The 12425-nt window shown below is 44.9% G+C and overlaps 1 long non-coding RNA gene across 1 annotated transcript; it reads left to right on the forward strand.

Moving 5' to 3' along the window:
- The first annotated feature begins 5135 nt into the window (after nucleotides 1-5135).
- Nucleotides 5136-12202, forward strand: LOC115098373. The gene is made up of 2 exons (XR_003858479.1): nucleotides 5136-5278; nucleotides 11880-12202. It is a non-coding gene; the product is annotated as an uncharacterized LOC115098373 (long non-coding RNA).
- The last annotated feature ends 223 nt before the right edge of the window (nucleotides 12203-12425 follow it).

Below are 12425 nucleotides of genomic sequence, written 5' to 3' on the forward strand. Positions count from 1 at the left end.
TAACATAATAGAGATCCTGTATTGAAGAGAAAACTCATAGATAACCCAAGAGCCTGTTAGGGGAAGGCAATAGAAGATTTTCAGCCAGTCTGATTGTGCTGTGTGCTATTTGTATCCTTAACTAATTGATACTGCACAGTTTAGGGATTTGCTTGGTTAACCGTGTGACACTAGTGACAAGGGAAGACTTAAAAAGGACACAGAATAGTACAGATTTGTCTCATTGAATATCCGTGGACACAAAGGACTTTATTCAAAAAGGACTTTTTCTCATTCAGTGCAGATGGGGAAAAATCTTTACTGAATGAGACTCTTAAGAAATGGTTATTTATTGTTTTTATTTAGAATGTTAGAAATGGGGTAATATCTTTGTTAGATGAATGTGTCTACAATACAGACACCCAACTCCTGTCCTAGAAGGTCATAAACAGATCAAGTTATCCAGGTGAGCAAAATTAATATTCAAGAGATACAGGAACAAATTCCATATCTTTATAGTTGCTGGAAGATGTGGTCAAGGCTAATAGAATAGTAGAGTTCAAAAAAGGTTTGGACATGTTTCTGGAGAATTGGGTCCATGAATAATTCTTAACCAGATAGAATCTCCATCTCTTTCATCTGAAAGTAAGCAATAAGAAATGGACTTCCCCTTGAAGATCTGCCAGATACTTCCCGCTGACCACGTTTGCCAGAGTCAGGATGCCGAGCTTTGGCCTGGATTTACAGACAAGTAAAATTCTGGGATGGCAAACTTCCTGCCTCTACCCGTTCGCAAGCTTCCCATCCCACACACTCCAGACCATGCACCATATGGGCCTATGGCCCTCTGCCCGCCCAACCTCAAAGATCCAGTTCCAGAGCCAGCACTGATGTTATCACAAGGAAGCAACTAGGAACCGAGTAATCTCATAGTTCTGTATTCACAGTGTCCACTTCTCACTCAGGAGCCCAAAGGGGACAGGGAGAAATCACACAGTACCTATGAGCACTGAGCCACAGGATTCTTGCTTGCTTCCTTGAGATAACAGCAGCACCTGTACTGGAGCCAGAGCTCTGAGGATGGTTGGTGCAGGGGAGAGGGTGGTTTAAATTGGAGGACCAGCCAGAGGAAAAGGGTGGGGAAGGAGATTGCAAGTGGTACTAGCGTACAAGTGAAACACAGAAATATGGTGGCAGAAAAAGACCATATGGCCTATCTAGTCTGCCCATCCAAACCAACTTTCCAGCTTTACAATCCCTATCACTCCCTCAGAGATCCCTTGTTTATCCCATGCTTTCTTGTATTCAGATACTGCCCTTATCTCCAGCACCTCCACTGAAGTGGTCAAGCTTTTATGGCTCCCAACTGAAATTTATCCTTAGCAGAAAAACTAGAGAAACTGGGCGGGCCAGTTAGTCTTTATCTGCTGTCTTTTACTGTGTTCCTACTATGGCTAAATAGATGGGTGTTAACTACCAGTGGGGAATAAGGTTAAGAAAGGTCTGGGTAGAGATCAGATTCTCTTGTCTTATTTTGAGCTGGTTCTTGACTTTTGACTTGATGAGATGTGAAAGAGCAGCAGAGCAGACTGACATAAGCAGAAAGACAGGTAAAAAAAAAATGTCATTTTATTTTTTCAGACCTGATTTAAATCCCTGCTTCGTGGCACTTTTTTACGTGCTCCAGCACAGCTCTGCTTAGCGGCCACAGCGAGATAAGCAGATGCATTAAGAAGTGACTGAGCGCCTGCAGCCCTGCACTGCTGATGTGGCAGCTCATAAAATCCATATTACCAGGTCTGATGCAGGTCAGCAAAATGTGAAACGTAATGGATATTTTTTTCTCTAACCCCCCCCCCCCCCCCCAATTGAGAATTAAATGATCCAACCACCTAATTATTATTACACTAATAGGACAATGTTACAGTATCTCTTCCAGACTAGGAAAACGCTTCATGCTGCGACAGACACACCATCTCCTGCTGGGCTCTCCATCTGCACATCTCTCCAGCTAAACAAGACTGAGTTTGTAGGTGGCCCTGTGTGACTCCTGCAGGACAGACCTAATAATGTCGCTATGGGAGAAACATATTACAGCCAGGATTAGATAGTGCTATGGTAAAATGATAATTCAGTCAACGGCTAAAATAAACAAAACGCTTAAGATCTCCTTTTTCAATCTGATCTATATTTCATTCCCGGGGCAGTTAATGTTTCTAGAGGTCCTCCTACTCAGCCTCTCACTCTGTTGTAAATCCAAGTAGATTGGTGTTCTTGTGTGCCAATGTTTAGCAGAGCTTGGTAAATGAAGCATGAACAGCTGAAACGGGAACACAAGAGAAGGAGGTTTTGAAAAACAATAAGTGTGTGGTCACAAGATCGCATGCGGCCTCTTATCCCAGAAGAAATACAACATATTGGTCCAAAAACGCAGAAGGCCACAGAAGAAGATGCAGCAAGGAAACAACTGAGTCAGTCACAGTCAAGTTGGTATTTATTTATTTATTTATTTATTTAATTCTTTTATATACCGACCTTCATGACAGGTGTCATATCAAATCGGTTTACATGTAACAAGGGGGAAAAAAACATTCTTATCAATCATTTAACAGTAAAATAATCAGAGGAGGTGAAAAAGTTACATATAACAAGGAGATCGAACTTGGGAATAGAAGAAAGAGAAGGACAGAGGGATAACCATTGTGATAAAAGGGTATCGCTAAGTAAGTTGTCCGGTAGGCTTGAGAAGTGGAGTTCCGAAAGTGAATAGATTAAGGGAAAGCTTGGCTAAATAGCCAGGTTTTAAGTTTTTTTTCGAAATGTTTGTAGGCAGGGTTCCTGTCTGAGGTCCGGAGGTAAATTGTTCCAAATAGTGGGTCCTGCTATCGAGGAATTATATTGAGAAATCTAGGTTGTACTTTAAAAAGCAGCAGTGGACACTAGAGATGTGAATCGTGTCCTCGATCGTCTTAACGATCGATTTCGGCTGGGAGGGGGAGGGAATCGTATTGTTGCCGTTTGGGGGGGTAAAATATCGTGAAAAATCGTGAAAATCGAAAAAAACGTAAAATCGCAAAACCGGCACATTAAAACCCACCCCCGACCCTTTAAATTAAATCCCCCACCCTCCCGAACCCCCCCCCCCAAATGACTTAAATAACCTGCGGGTCCAGCGGCGGTCCGGAACGGCAGCGGTCCGGAACGGGCTCCTGCTACTGAATCTTGTTGTCTTCAGCCGGCGCCATTTTCCAAAATGGCGCCGAAAAATGGCGGCGGCCATAGACGAACACGATTGGACGGCAGGAGGTCCTTCCGGACCCCCGCTGGACTTTTGGCAAGTCTTGTGGGGGTCAGGAGGCCCCCCCAAGCTGGCCAAAAGTTCCTGGAGGTCCAGCGGGGGTCAGGGAGCGATTTCCCGCCGCGAATCGTTTTCGTACGGAAAATGGCGCCGGCAGGAGATCGACTGCAGGAGGTCGTTCAGCGAGGGTTCCGGCGCCTCGCTGAACGACCTCCTGCAGTCGATCTCCTGCCGGCGCCATTTTCCGTACGAAAACGATTCGCGGCGGGAAATCGCTCCCTGACCCCCGCTGGACCTCCAGGAACTTTTGGCCAGCTTGGGGGGGGCCTCCTGACCCCCACAAGACTTGCCAAAAGTCCAGCGGGGGTCCGGAAGGACCTCCTGCCGTCCAATCGTGTTCGTCTATGGCCGCCGCCATTTTTCGGCGCCATTTTGGAAAATGGCGCCGGCTGAAGACAACAAGATTCAGTAGCAGGAGCCCGTTCCGGACCGCTGCCGTTCCGGACCGCCGCTGGACCCGCAGGTTATTTAAGTCATTTGGGGGGGGGGGTTCGGGAGGGTGGGGGATTTAATTTAAAGGGTCGGGGGTGGGTTTTAGGGGGTTTTAGTGTGCCGGCTCACGATTCTAACGATTTATAACAATAAATCGTTAGAATCTCTATTGTATTGTGTTCCATAACGGTTTAAGACGATATTAAAATTATCGGACGATAATTTTAATCGTCCTAAAACGATTCACATCCCTAGTGGACACTCTCTTTTTTGGATCAGTTTATACAATCAGGGAATAGAAACATATACAATTGTCTTTGCTGACGCGAGTGCAGTGACCAGGGCAGAGTGGTGTGGATGGTGCGGTAACACAGGGCACACCATTGAGAACAGCTAGACTGAACCTGTAGGTTGGGGTAGATCTGTTTTTGCTGTCCATTTGAAAAAAAAGGGGGATGTGAAGATGGGGAATGGGGGGATAGTGGGTGGGGTGAGCTTCCTAAGTTTAGGGAACAGTATTTCATTGGTAATGACAGGGGTCTGCACACATTTCAAACCATACCTTTCTTTTAAAGGCACTTAACTCTCTTTTCTACACTTCTGGTTTGGTTCATCTCTTTATCAGAATTAGAGCCTAATTTATCAAGGGGCTTCTCCAGCAGCTTTCACTACTACATGGGTTTTGCTCCACTGATGGAAGGAAAAAGGATTGCAAAAGCAAAAAAAGTTAACGCCACCTAGAAATTCACTGTAGCAGGCATGTTGGAATAGTTATCAGTTATTTGATAGTTTTGTATGTTACTAATACAATATTTTGAACCTTAGTGCAATTTGTCAACACATTGACCATAACGGGGCTCCAATATATTATTGTGATCTATTAACAAAAGTCCTCCGCTCTACTCAAATATTGTTTGTCTCTACTGGAGACTCTCTATTCCTGCTGGTTCCTTCTTCTTAAAGGGACACTGTTCACACAAGATAATGGGACTCCATGTTTTCTCTTTTTCTGCAGCAAGATATACAGTTCTTGTACAACTGCAAGATAGAAGGACTCATGAAACAAGGTGGTATACACTACACATGACACATTTTTGGCCCATCTGTTTCCTCCTGCTCCTTTGAAGCGGCTAATTGCTGGGCTGTGGTACCGTGATCCTTCATTCACAACTGCCAAAGCCTTTTCCTAGTATTTTATATGCCCTCCCGAGTCCCACCTTACTTGGCCAGGTGCTTGCAGCAACGGTGCTCAGCTGCTGGCCTGACACTAGGGCTCCTTTTGGAACCCCGAAATCAAGGTCATAAAAAGTGCTCACTGGCTGTCACTGCTCTGCCATGACTTGGACCCTTTTTCCCTCCTCCCCACCTGGGCTGTGAGCATTCCAGAGTCGGTCAACCCAGGAAGCAGAAGACCTGAACCGGGAACTGAACCCAGGTTCTCCACGCAACAGAGCACAGCAATGCCACAGAGCCGACAGGCCGGACCCATGGCTGAATTTTAATGAACAGGTTGGTGTTATTAGACTGATTTATTAAAGCGCTTCTCTGCTGTCTGCTTCTCCTTGTGGGAGACGTGAAAATAAATGAATATGCTAATTGTGACATTTATAACAAAGTATCTTTTATAAACATCCCTGCCAAGGTTTAGCTGCAATCTTGGGAACAGAATAATACAGAAATATCGTCTTATTATAGGTAAAAGAAAGCTCTGGCAGGGGAAACTATACAATAGCTGCCTACAGTATGCCCTAGTAATCTGATGAAAGTTAGTCAGGGGAAAGACAAAAGCAATTCATCACATTCTACTAATTCATTGAACTGTTGTTACTTCAGACATTTCTAGCGGTATCAAGCAAATGGGGAGTTCTTAACTCCATTCATGTGCTGGAAATGTGTATTTAAGAGCATTTGTCTTCAAAGTGCATGCTGAAGGTAAAACAATTCTTATTAGTCAAATTGAGCAATAAGGATTTGCAGCCTTCTAGTTATGCCTTCTGCTAAGTACTAATTTGCTATGGCAATCTGAGTTCTGTTAGGACCTACCCTCTTCCTCCACCTCCCCCCCCCCCCAAAAAAAAAACAAAAAACAAAAAAACAACTCAGTGGTTGAACTGGATCCACTGTGAGCAATGATGGGTTAAATGTGCTGTGGCACAATGCTGCCACCTTCTCCCCTTTTCAGTTCATCTCATCGTTCTTCCCTATGTTCATTTAATGAAATGGATAATGACCAGTAGTCTCTGGGCAGAAGAACAGGCAGTTCTGTGGGTCAGAAGCGTAGCCACACGAGAACCTAAAATCCCTGGGAGTCCCAGCCTTTATGTACCAGTCTGAAAAAAAACAAAACCAAAAATCATTTATACCCAGTCCTGATTGGGTCAGTCACAGTACTAAAAATTCCATTATCCTGATTTGTTTTTTTGTGTTAAGGAAATTATATAAGGTAGAATGCTAACTGTTCCCCCACCACCCCAAAACAAACCCAAGATATCAACACGGGTGGGATTCTTCAGTGTAAATGAGAATCGGGATGTAAGTCTTTGTCTCAGCCCATTCTTGGTCTCCTGCGCTACATGGTGGTAATTAAGAACAGCTGACACTCCACTTCCATCTCCACTGCTTTAAGGACTTTGCATCTATGAAGATGATCTGACAAGCTAATTATTATTCCAAAGCTGGCTTAGTTTTATCTTTCAGTGCATCTCCTGCTCTTTGCCAAATCCCCTTTTAGCCTGATGCATTTATGAGTAAATTATTCTTCCATCCAATGCATTTAAATTATTTTCTGAAATATTTGCAGAGGGACACAAGAAGTGAGTTTGCCAGTAGTTTACCAGCCCTTTCCCCCTTGCTTGTTTTGAATATTAGGATCCCATGAAACATAGTAACATAACATAGCAGATGATGGCAGTGGCAGACAAAGACCAAATTGGCCCATCCAATCTGCCCGGCTGAGATTCCTCTACCTTGGGTAAATAAGCATATAAATTCCTAAATGCAATCCAACACCAACTCCTCCCTCCTCATGTCTTTTACTGAGCCTCTCAAACCTTTACCCACCATTGCCCTCCATTTCTGTCCCATGCACACCCAAAAATCCACCACATCATTGGCTTCTACCACCTCCACTAGTAGGCCACGTCAGACTTTGCCATCTTCAACTTTACTTCTTACAAATTCAATACTTTGGCCAATGGCCAATACTCAGTTTCCCTTGTCAAGCTTTCCACAGCCACCACATTTAGTGATATTATTGTCTAAAAAAAAAAAATAATTCAAACTCCCCATGCTCAGTAACCCCAACCATCCTGGAAGCTCAATTCAGCCAAGACGGTTCTAACTGCAGCCTTGTGCAGTAGAGATGGGCAATCGTTTCAAACAAAAGTCAAATCTGATCTTAAAAAAAAAAAACATTTTTGGTTCAGTTCATTTTGTTTCAAACAAAATAGGCATGCTTTCAAAATAAACAGAAAAGTTTGGGGGTTTTCATTTCATCAAGAAAAAAGCCCCCCCCCCCCCCCCCCCCATGATCCCCTGTCACCTTCTTACCTCTTCCGCAGCTCTCTAGTGCTGAAAGGAGCAGAAGTGACCCCCAATCGTTCTTGCCCTGTCAGCTCCAGTTAAAAAATGGTGTCTGTTCTCAGGGCTAGTGCCACGGTGTTTTACGGCCATGAAACCTTTTGGCTGTAAAATAACTTGACACTGGCTGGCCCTGAAGACCGACTTCGCCCCCCCTTTCAGCATCAGAGAGCTGCAGAAGAGCTAAAGGCAAAGTGGGGGATGGGGGGAGGGGGAGCTGTGAAGAGGCTATGGGGGATTGCTAGTTTTTGTTTTGTTTCAATTCAGCAAATTTTATTTATTTATTTACTTATTTGTGCTTTTTCTTGACCAACCATAATCAGAGATATCATGCAGGTTTACATGTAACAGGGGAAAACAAAGCATGAAGACAGCAGTTACAAAAAACAGGATAATGAAGAACTGGGAGGTGCAGAGGAAGGTGCACGTAGGAGCAATAGCTTAAGGCTTGAAAGCAGTATAGCAAATTTATATACATAATATGTGTCCCAACATTTAACTTATATACATAATATGTAGGGATGTGAATCGTTTTTTGACGATTTAAAATATCGTCTGATATTTTTTAAATCGTCAAAAATCATTAAAGAGTGCGATACAATAGAAATTCCCCTGATTTATCGTGAAAAAATTGTTAATCGGGATAGTGTCCACTAAAGGGAGTTATTTGGGGGGAGGGTGGGAAAACCGGCACACCAAAACAACCCCTAAACCCACCCCGACCCTTTAAAACTAATCCCTTACCTTCCCCCACCCTCCTAAACCCCCCCAAAACTTTTTACATGTACCTGGTGGTCCAGTGGAAGCCCCGGGATCGATCACCCACTCTCGGGCCGTCGGCTGCCACTCACAAAAATGGCGCCGATGGCCCGATAAAAAAAAACCCCACCCGACCCTTTAAAAGTGCCCCCTTAGCTTCCCCCACCCTTCCGATACCCCCAAAACATTTTAAAATTACCTGGTGGTCCAGTGGGGGTTCCGGGAGCGATCTCCCGTTCTCGGGCCGTCGGCTGCCACTAATAAAAATGGCGCCAATAGCCCTTTGCCCTTACCATGTGACAGGGTATCCGTGCCATTGGCCGGCCCCTGTCACATGGTAGGAGCACTGGATGGCCGGCACCATTTTTAAAGATGATGCCGGCCATGGCCCGCTTCCGATTCACATCTCTACCGATCAGATTTTTTTCTCCCTCCAGCCGAACCCGATCGTTAAAACGATCGGACACACGATTCACATCCCTAATAATATGTGTCCCAACATTTAAGATGGGATGACGGAGTGCAAATATCCAATAGTGCATACAATGTGTGGACAGGTTAAACGAGCTATAAATTTCACAATATTTGGATGCTGAGAGGCAGCACTGGAAGTATAGACAAAGCTTAACATACAGGCAAACCTAACCAGGTTAACAGGGGGAGAGAAAGGGGGAGAGGGCTGAGGGGATCTTTGTGGGAAGAAGGTAAACAACCAAAATAAACATTAAACAAACCAAATCATGAGCCCTTCACCCGAAATGAAAAAATATTTATTTTTCCTCTGCACATTTTCCCTACTGTTGCAGGTTACCCAAACTCCTTTTGAAGACCAATGCAAACTGCTGTCTTTGGGTCAGAGCTCTAGCTAGCCTATGGCCATTATGGCCTTGACCAGAGGTGCCACTGCTGAAGGGTGCTGTGCCGTTGGCCCCCCCACCGCATACAAATATTAACCATGGTGGGGCCAGCAGTGCAGGAGAAGTGTGCACTCTTAGTCTTCTCCTCTTGCCCCCGCCCCTTGTCACCGCAGTCCGGCCTCCTTTCCCCCACAGCAGTGCCAGGACTGGGGGTGGGTACAAAGAGTGCCCGTCAATTAACGCTGCACTGTGGCTAAAAAGCAAAGAAAGAAAAAGAGCGTGAACGCAGGGCCTGTTTCTGAGCTGGCATGCACTTAGGTCCTAAAGTGACCCCCCACCCCCACATTCACAGATTTCCTAGGTAACAGGAAACCCCTGCAGAAGAAGGGATTGAGATCATGGCAGTGGCAGGACCTGAGCACATCCCAGCTCAGAGCAGGCCCCGTGTTCACTTTTTAAAAAACATTTCTTAGTTCTTCAATCACAGGGTGGCCTTTATGGAAGCGTACCATTCATCCCCATCCTCTCCCCAGTCCTCAGGGTTCTCCTGCAACAGCCAAACCAGGTGGGGGAAGAAGAATATGAGATGGGGCCCTGGGGAGATACTGGGCAGGAGAAATGCTGAGAAGAGGGAAGAGTGATAGAGATGCTGGGCAGGGGGTTGAGAGGGAGGGGAGATGCTGCGTGTGGGGAGAGGGAGGGAGAGAAGGATGAGGAGTTGCTGGGCAGATGGGATAGAGAGAAGAGGGAAGGCTGCAGGAAGCGAGTAATGTGAGATGCTGGGAAAGGAGGAGAGTGGAATGCAGGCAGGGGGGGAGAGAAAAAGGCAATGCTGGGGAGGTGGTGGGGAGAACAATGGATGAAGCTAGGTAGAGAGTAGGAGATAAGGAGTGGGGGAGAGAAAGGGGCAACAATGGGTAGGAGTGGGGGAAGAAAAAGGAGTGCTGCAGAGTAGGGACTAAGAGGTAGGGAATAGAGAAAAGGGTGATACTGGGTAAGGGGTAAGGATGGAGGAGAGAAAGGGGTAATGATGGAAAGAGGTAGGGGAGAGAATGGGACAATGCTATCTAGTAGGTGGTGTAGGGGGGAGGGGGAGAGTGAGAGAGATTCAAGGCAGGGGAAATGATCAATGTTGGAGACCAATGCAGGCCCTAATGTAGATATATGCTATGTAGGCAACTGCCTCTGGAGCCAGATTTCTTATTATAATGGCCCCTCCAGGCACATTACCAGTAACACAGTGGTAATTTCTAGATCTGCTTGGGCAGTCTAGGATGATAATGAGGGGAGGTGCCATTCAGTTGCATCCCTCCCTTTCAGAGAGCTGAAATGGCCATTCCCCTCCGTTGGGTTTTATAAGGAGCTCTCTCCTGGGAGCTGTGGAGGCAGTATAGTTGACTTTTGGACTTATAGGTGGTGTTTGGAGCCTTCTCTTGAGCTGGATTTTTGGGGCCATCTCTTAAGGCTCAGGCAAACCCTGCTTGGAGTGTGTGAGTTCTGTCTGGGATCTGCTCTGCTTATCCACTCCCTGGTGGGTAGGGCCTGTATCCCAGGTTGCTTGGGGGGATTTTCAAAGACTTTAATTTGTAGGAAGCCTGGTGAGACCCCTGGGTACTACTTGGAGGGAGGTCCTGGGGAACCCTCTCTCTGGGAGTTCCAGGCTAGGGAAGGATCTGCCTTTCTCCACTCTAAGTGAGGACAGAGGATTGGCACTGACCCAAACTCAGGACCTTCTGGTGTTTTGTCTCCATTTTTGGGGAGAAGAATTGATTTGAGAAGACGAGGGAGGAAGTTTTGGCTGCCCCTCTTCCTACCCTACTAAGGAACATCCGGAGCTGCCTGTTCCTGAGAGGATCCCTCCCATCCGGGATTTGACTGAAAGAGAAAGAGAACAACAAAGATCACCTAACTGTAGAAACCTTTGAAGACACCCTCCTGGAGTCTTCAGCCCTGGAGAGAGAGAGAGGATTTTGACTCTTTGTGCAGAGTCAGTATTTTTACCTTTTTACCAGTTTTGGAAGGTGTTATCCTGCCCAATTAAGGGCATCCTACCCACCTGGGAACTCCACTTAGCCAAGCCCTGGAGTGTGGATGTTTCCATGGGCCTGCTAATTGAGACCCCTGCACACAGGTAGAGGGAAAGGTCTGTATTTAAAGAGAAATTCTGTGGTGCTGAAGACTGAATTATTTGTGCCAATGTTCCATCTGATTTCCCATCAGTGAAGACTTTTATTTCAGACTCTAAGCCAACATCTCAAGTGTATTTCTTTGGAATGTACTGCACACTCAGTGTGGACTGGTACACCTCTCCCAGGGAAAAGATAGCATAAAAAGCCACTCTGGGCCCAGGAAGAGAAATTCTGATCCCGGGGGAAAGAGACAGTAAAAGAGCGAGCCAGAGTGGTTCCAGCCCCATAGAGACACAAAGTATTGGGCCACATCATGGTAAGAAGAAGCTAGTGTGGAAAAAAGGGGCAGGGCCTGTCAGCATGCAATTGGGGAATCCTGCCCAATTAAGGGTATCCTGCCCAATTAAGGGTATCCTACCCACCTGGTAGGGATTCGGGACTTCTATTTATCTATCTTGAGATGAGTATCCTTGGTTGAAATATTTTAGATTGGGACTTGATAATTGCATTTATGCTTTATAACCGGAATACTGTTTCCATGGTCTACATATTCTGTAGTTCGTCAGCACGTTGAGAGACTTGTTTTATCTTAACAAAAAAAGACATTATAAAAAATGAACAAAATACAATTGATTTCAAATAAAGCAAAGTGACCCTATACCAAATGAGAGTCTGAATTTGATACTGACTCTTGTGAGTAAGGGTCCTACAAATTTAGATGGCTATGTAATATGGCATAAAAAATATACCAGTCTAACCATTTATTATTCTTTGTATTACAAATAGAGGTTTACTGGAATCCACACTGTATGATTTTGGGTGTTGTTTGTGGGGAGAAAGTGAAGACAGGAGGAAAAAGAAGAAATAGTAAATGGACAGAAGACTATGGAAAGAGACAAGAAGAAAGCAGAGAAAACGAAACTGGGACCAACATGACTAAATAAAATATAATGTCCAGACAACAAATTTAGAAAAAAGCATTTTATTTTCACTTTAGTGATTGGAATATGTCAGCTTTGGCAATGTGCATCTCTTATATCTTTCTACTTTGCTCAATAGACAAGAAAATGTATTTCTGTTTGTGCTTCTCCAGCATTGCACTGTAAGTACAGTCTAGTTTCTTTGGGGATCCATTTCACTTTTTGTCTACACATTTCAAATTTGTGGTCACTTATTCTGTATTTGGTGAAGATCTGTCCATGTTCTGGGTATGACAGAGGTGAAGGATTTTGCTAGTATTCAGTTTGGAGTGAATTTTAAAGGAGTTGCTCACGTAAAAAACCCAATGTACGTGAGGAAATGAGCTGAGTACGAGCAACTCTTATTTTAAAA

The sequence above is a fragment of the Rhinatrema bivittatum genome, chromosome 8, assembly GCF_901001135.1.
Source record: "Rhinatrema bivittatum chromosome 8, aRhiBiv1.1, whole genome shotgun sequence".
NCBI lineage: Eukaryota > Metazoa > Chordata > Amphibia > Gymnophiona > Rhinatrematidae > Rhinatrema > Rhinatrema bivittatum.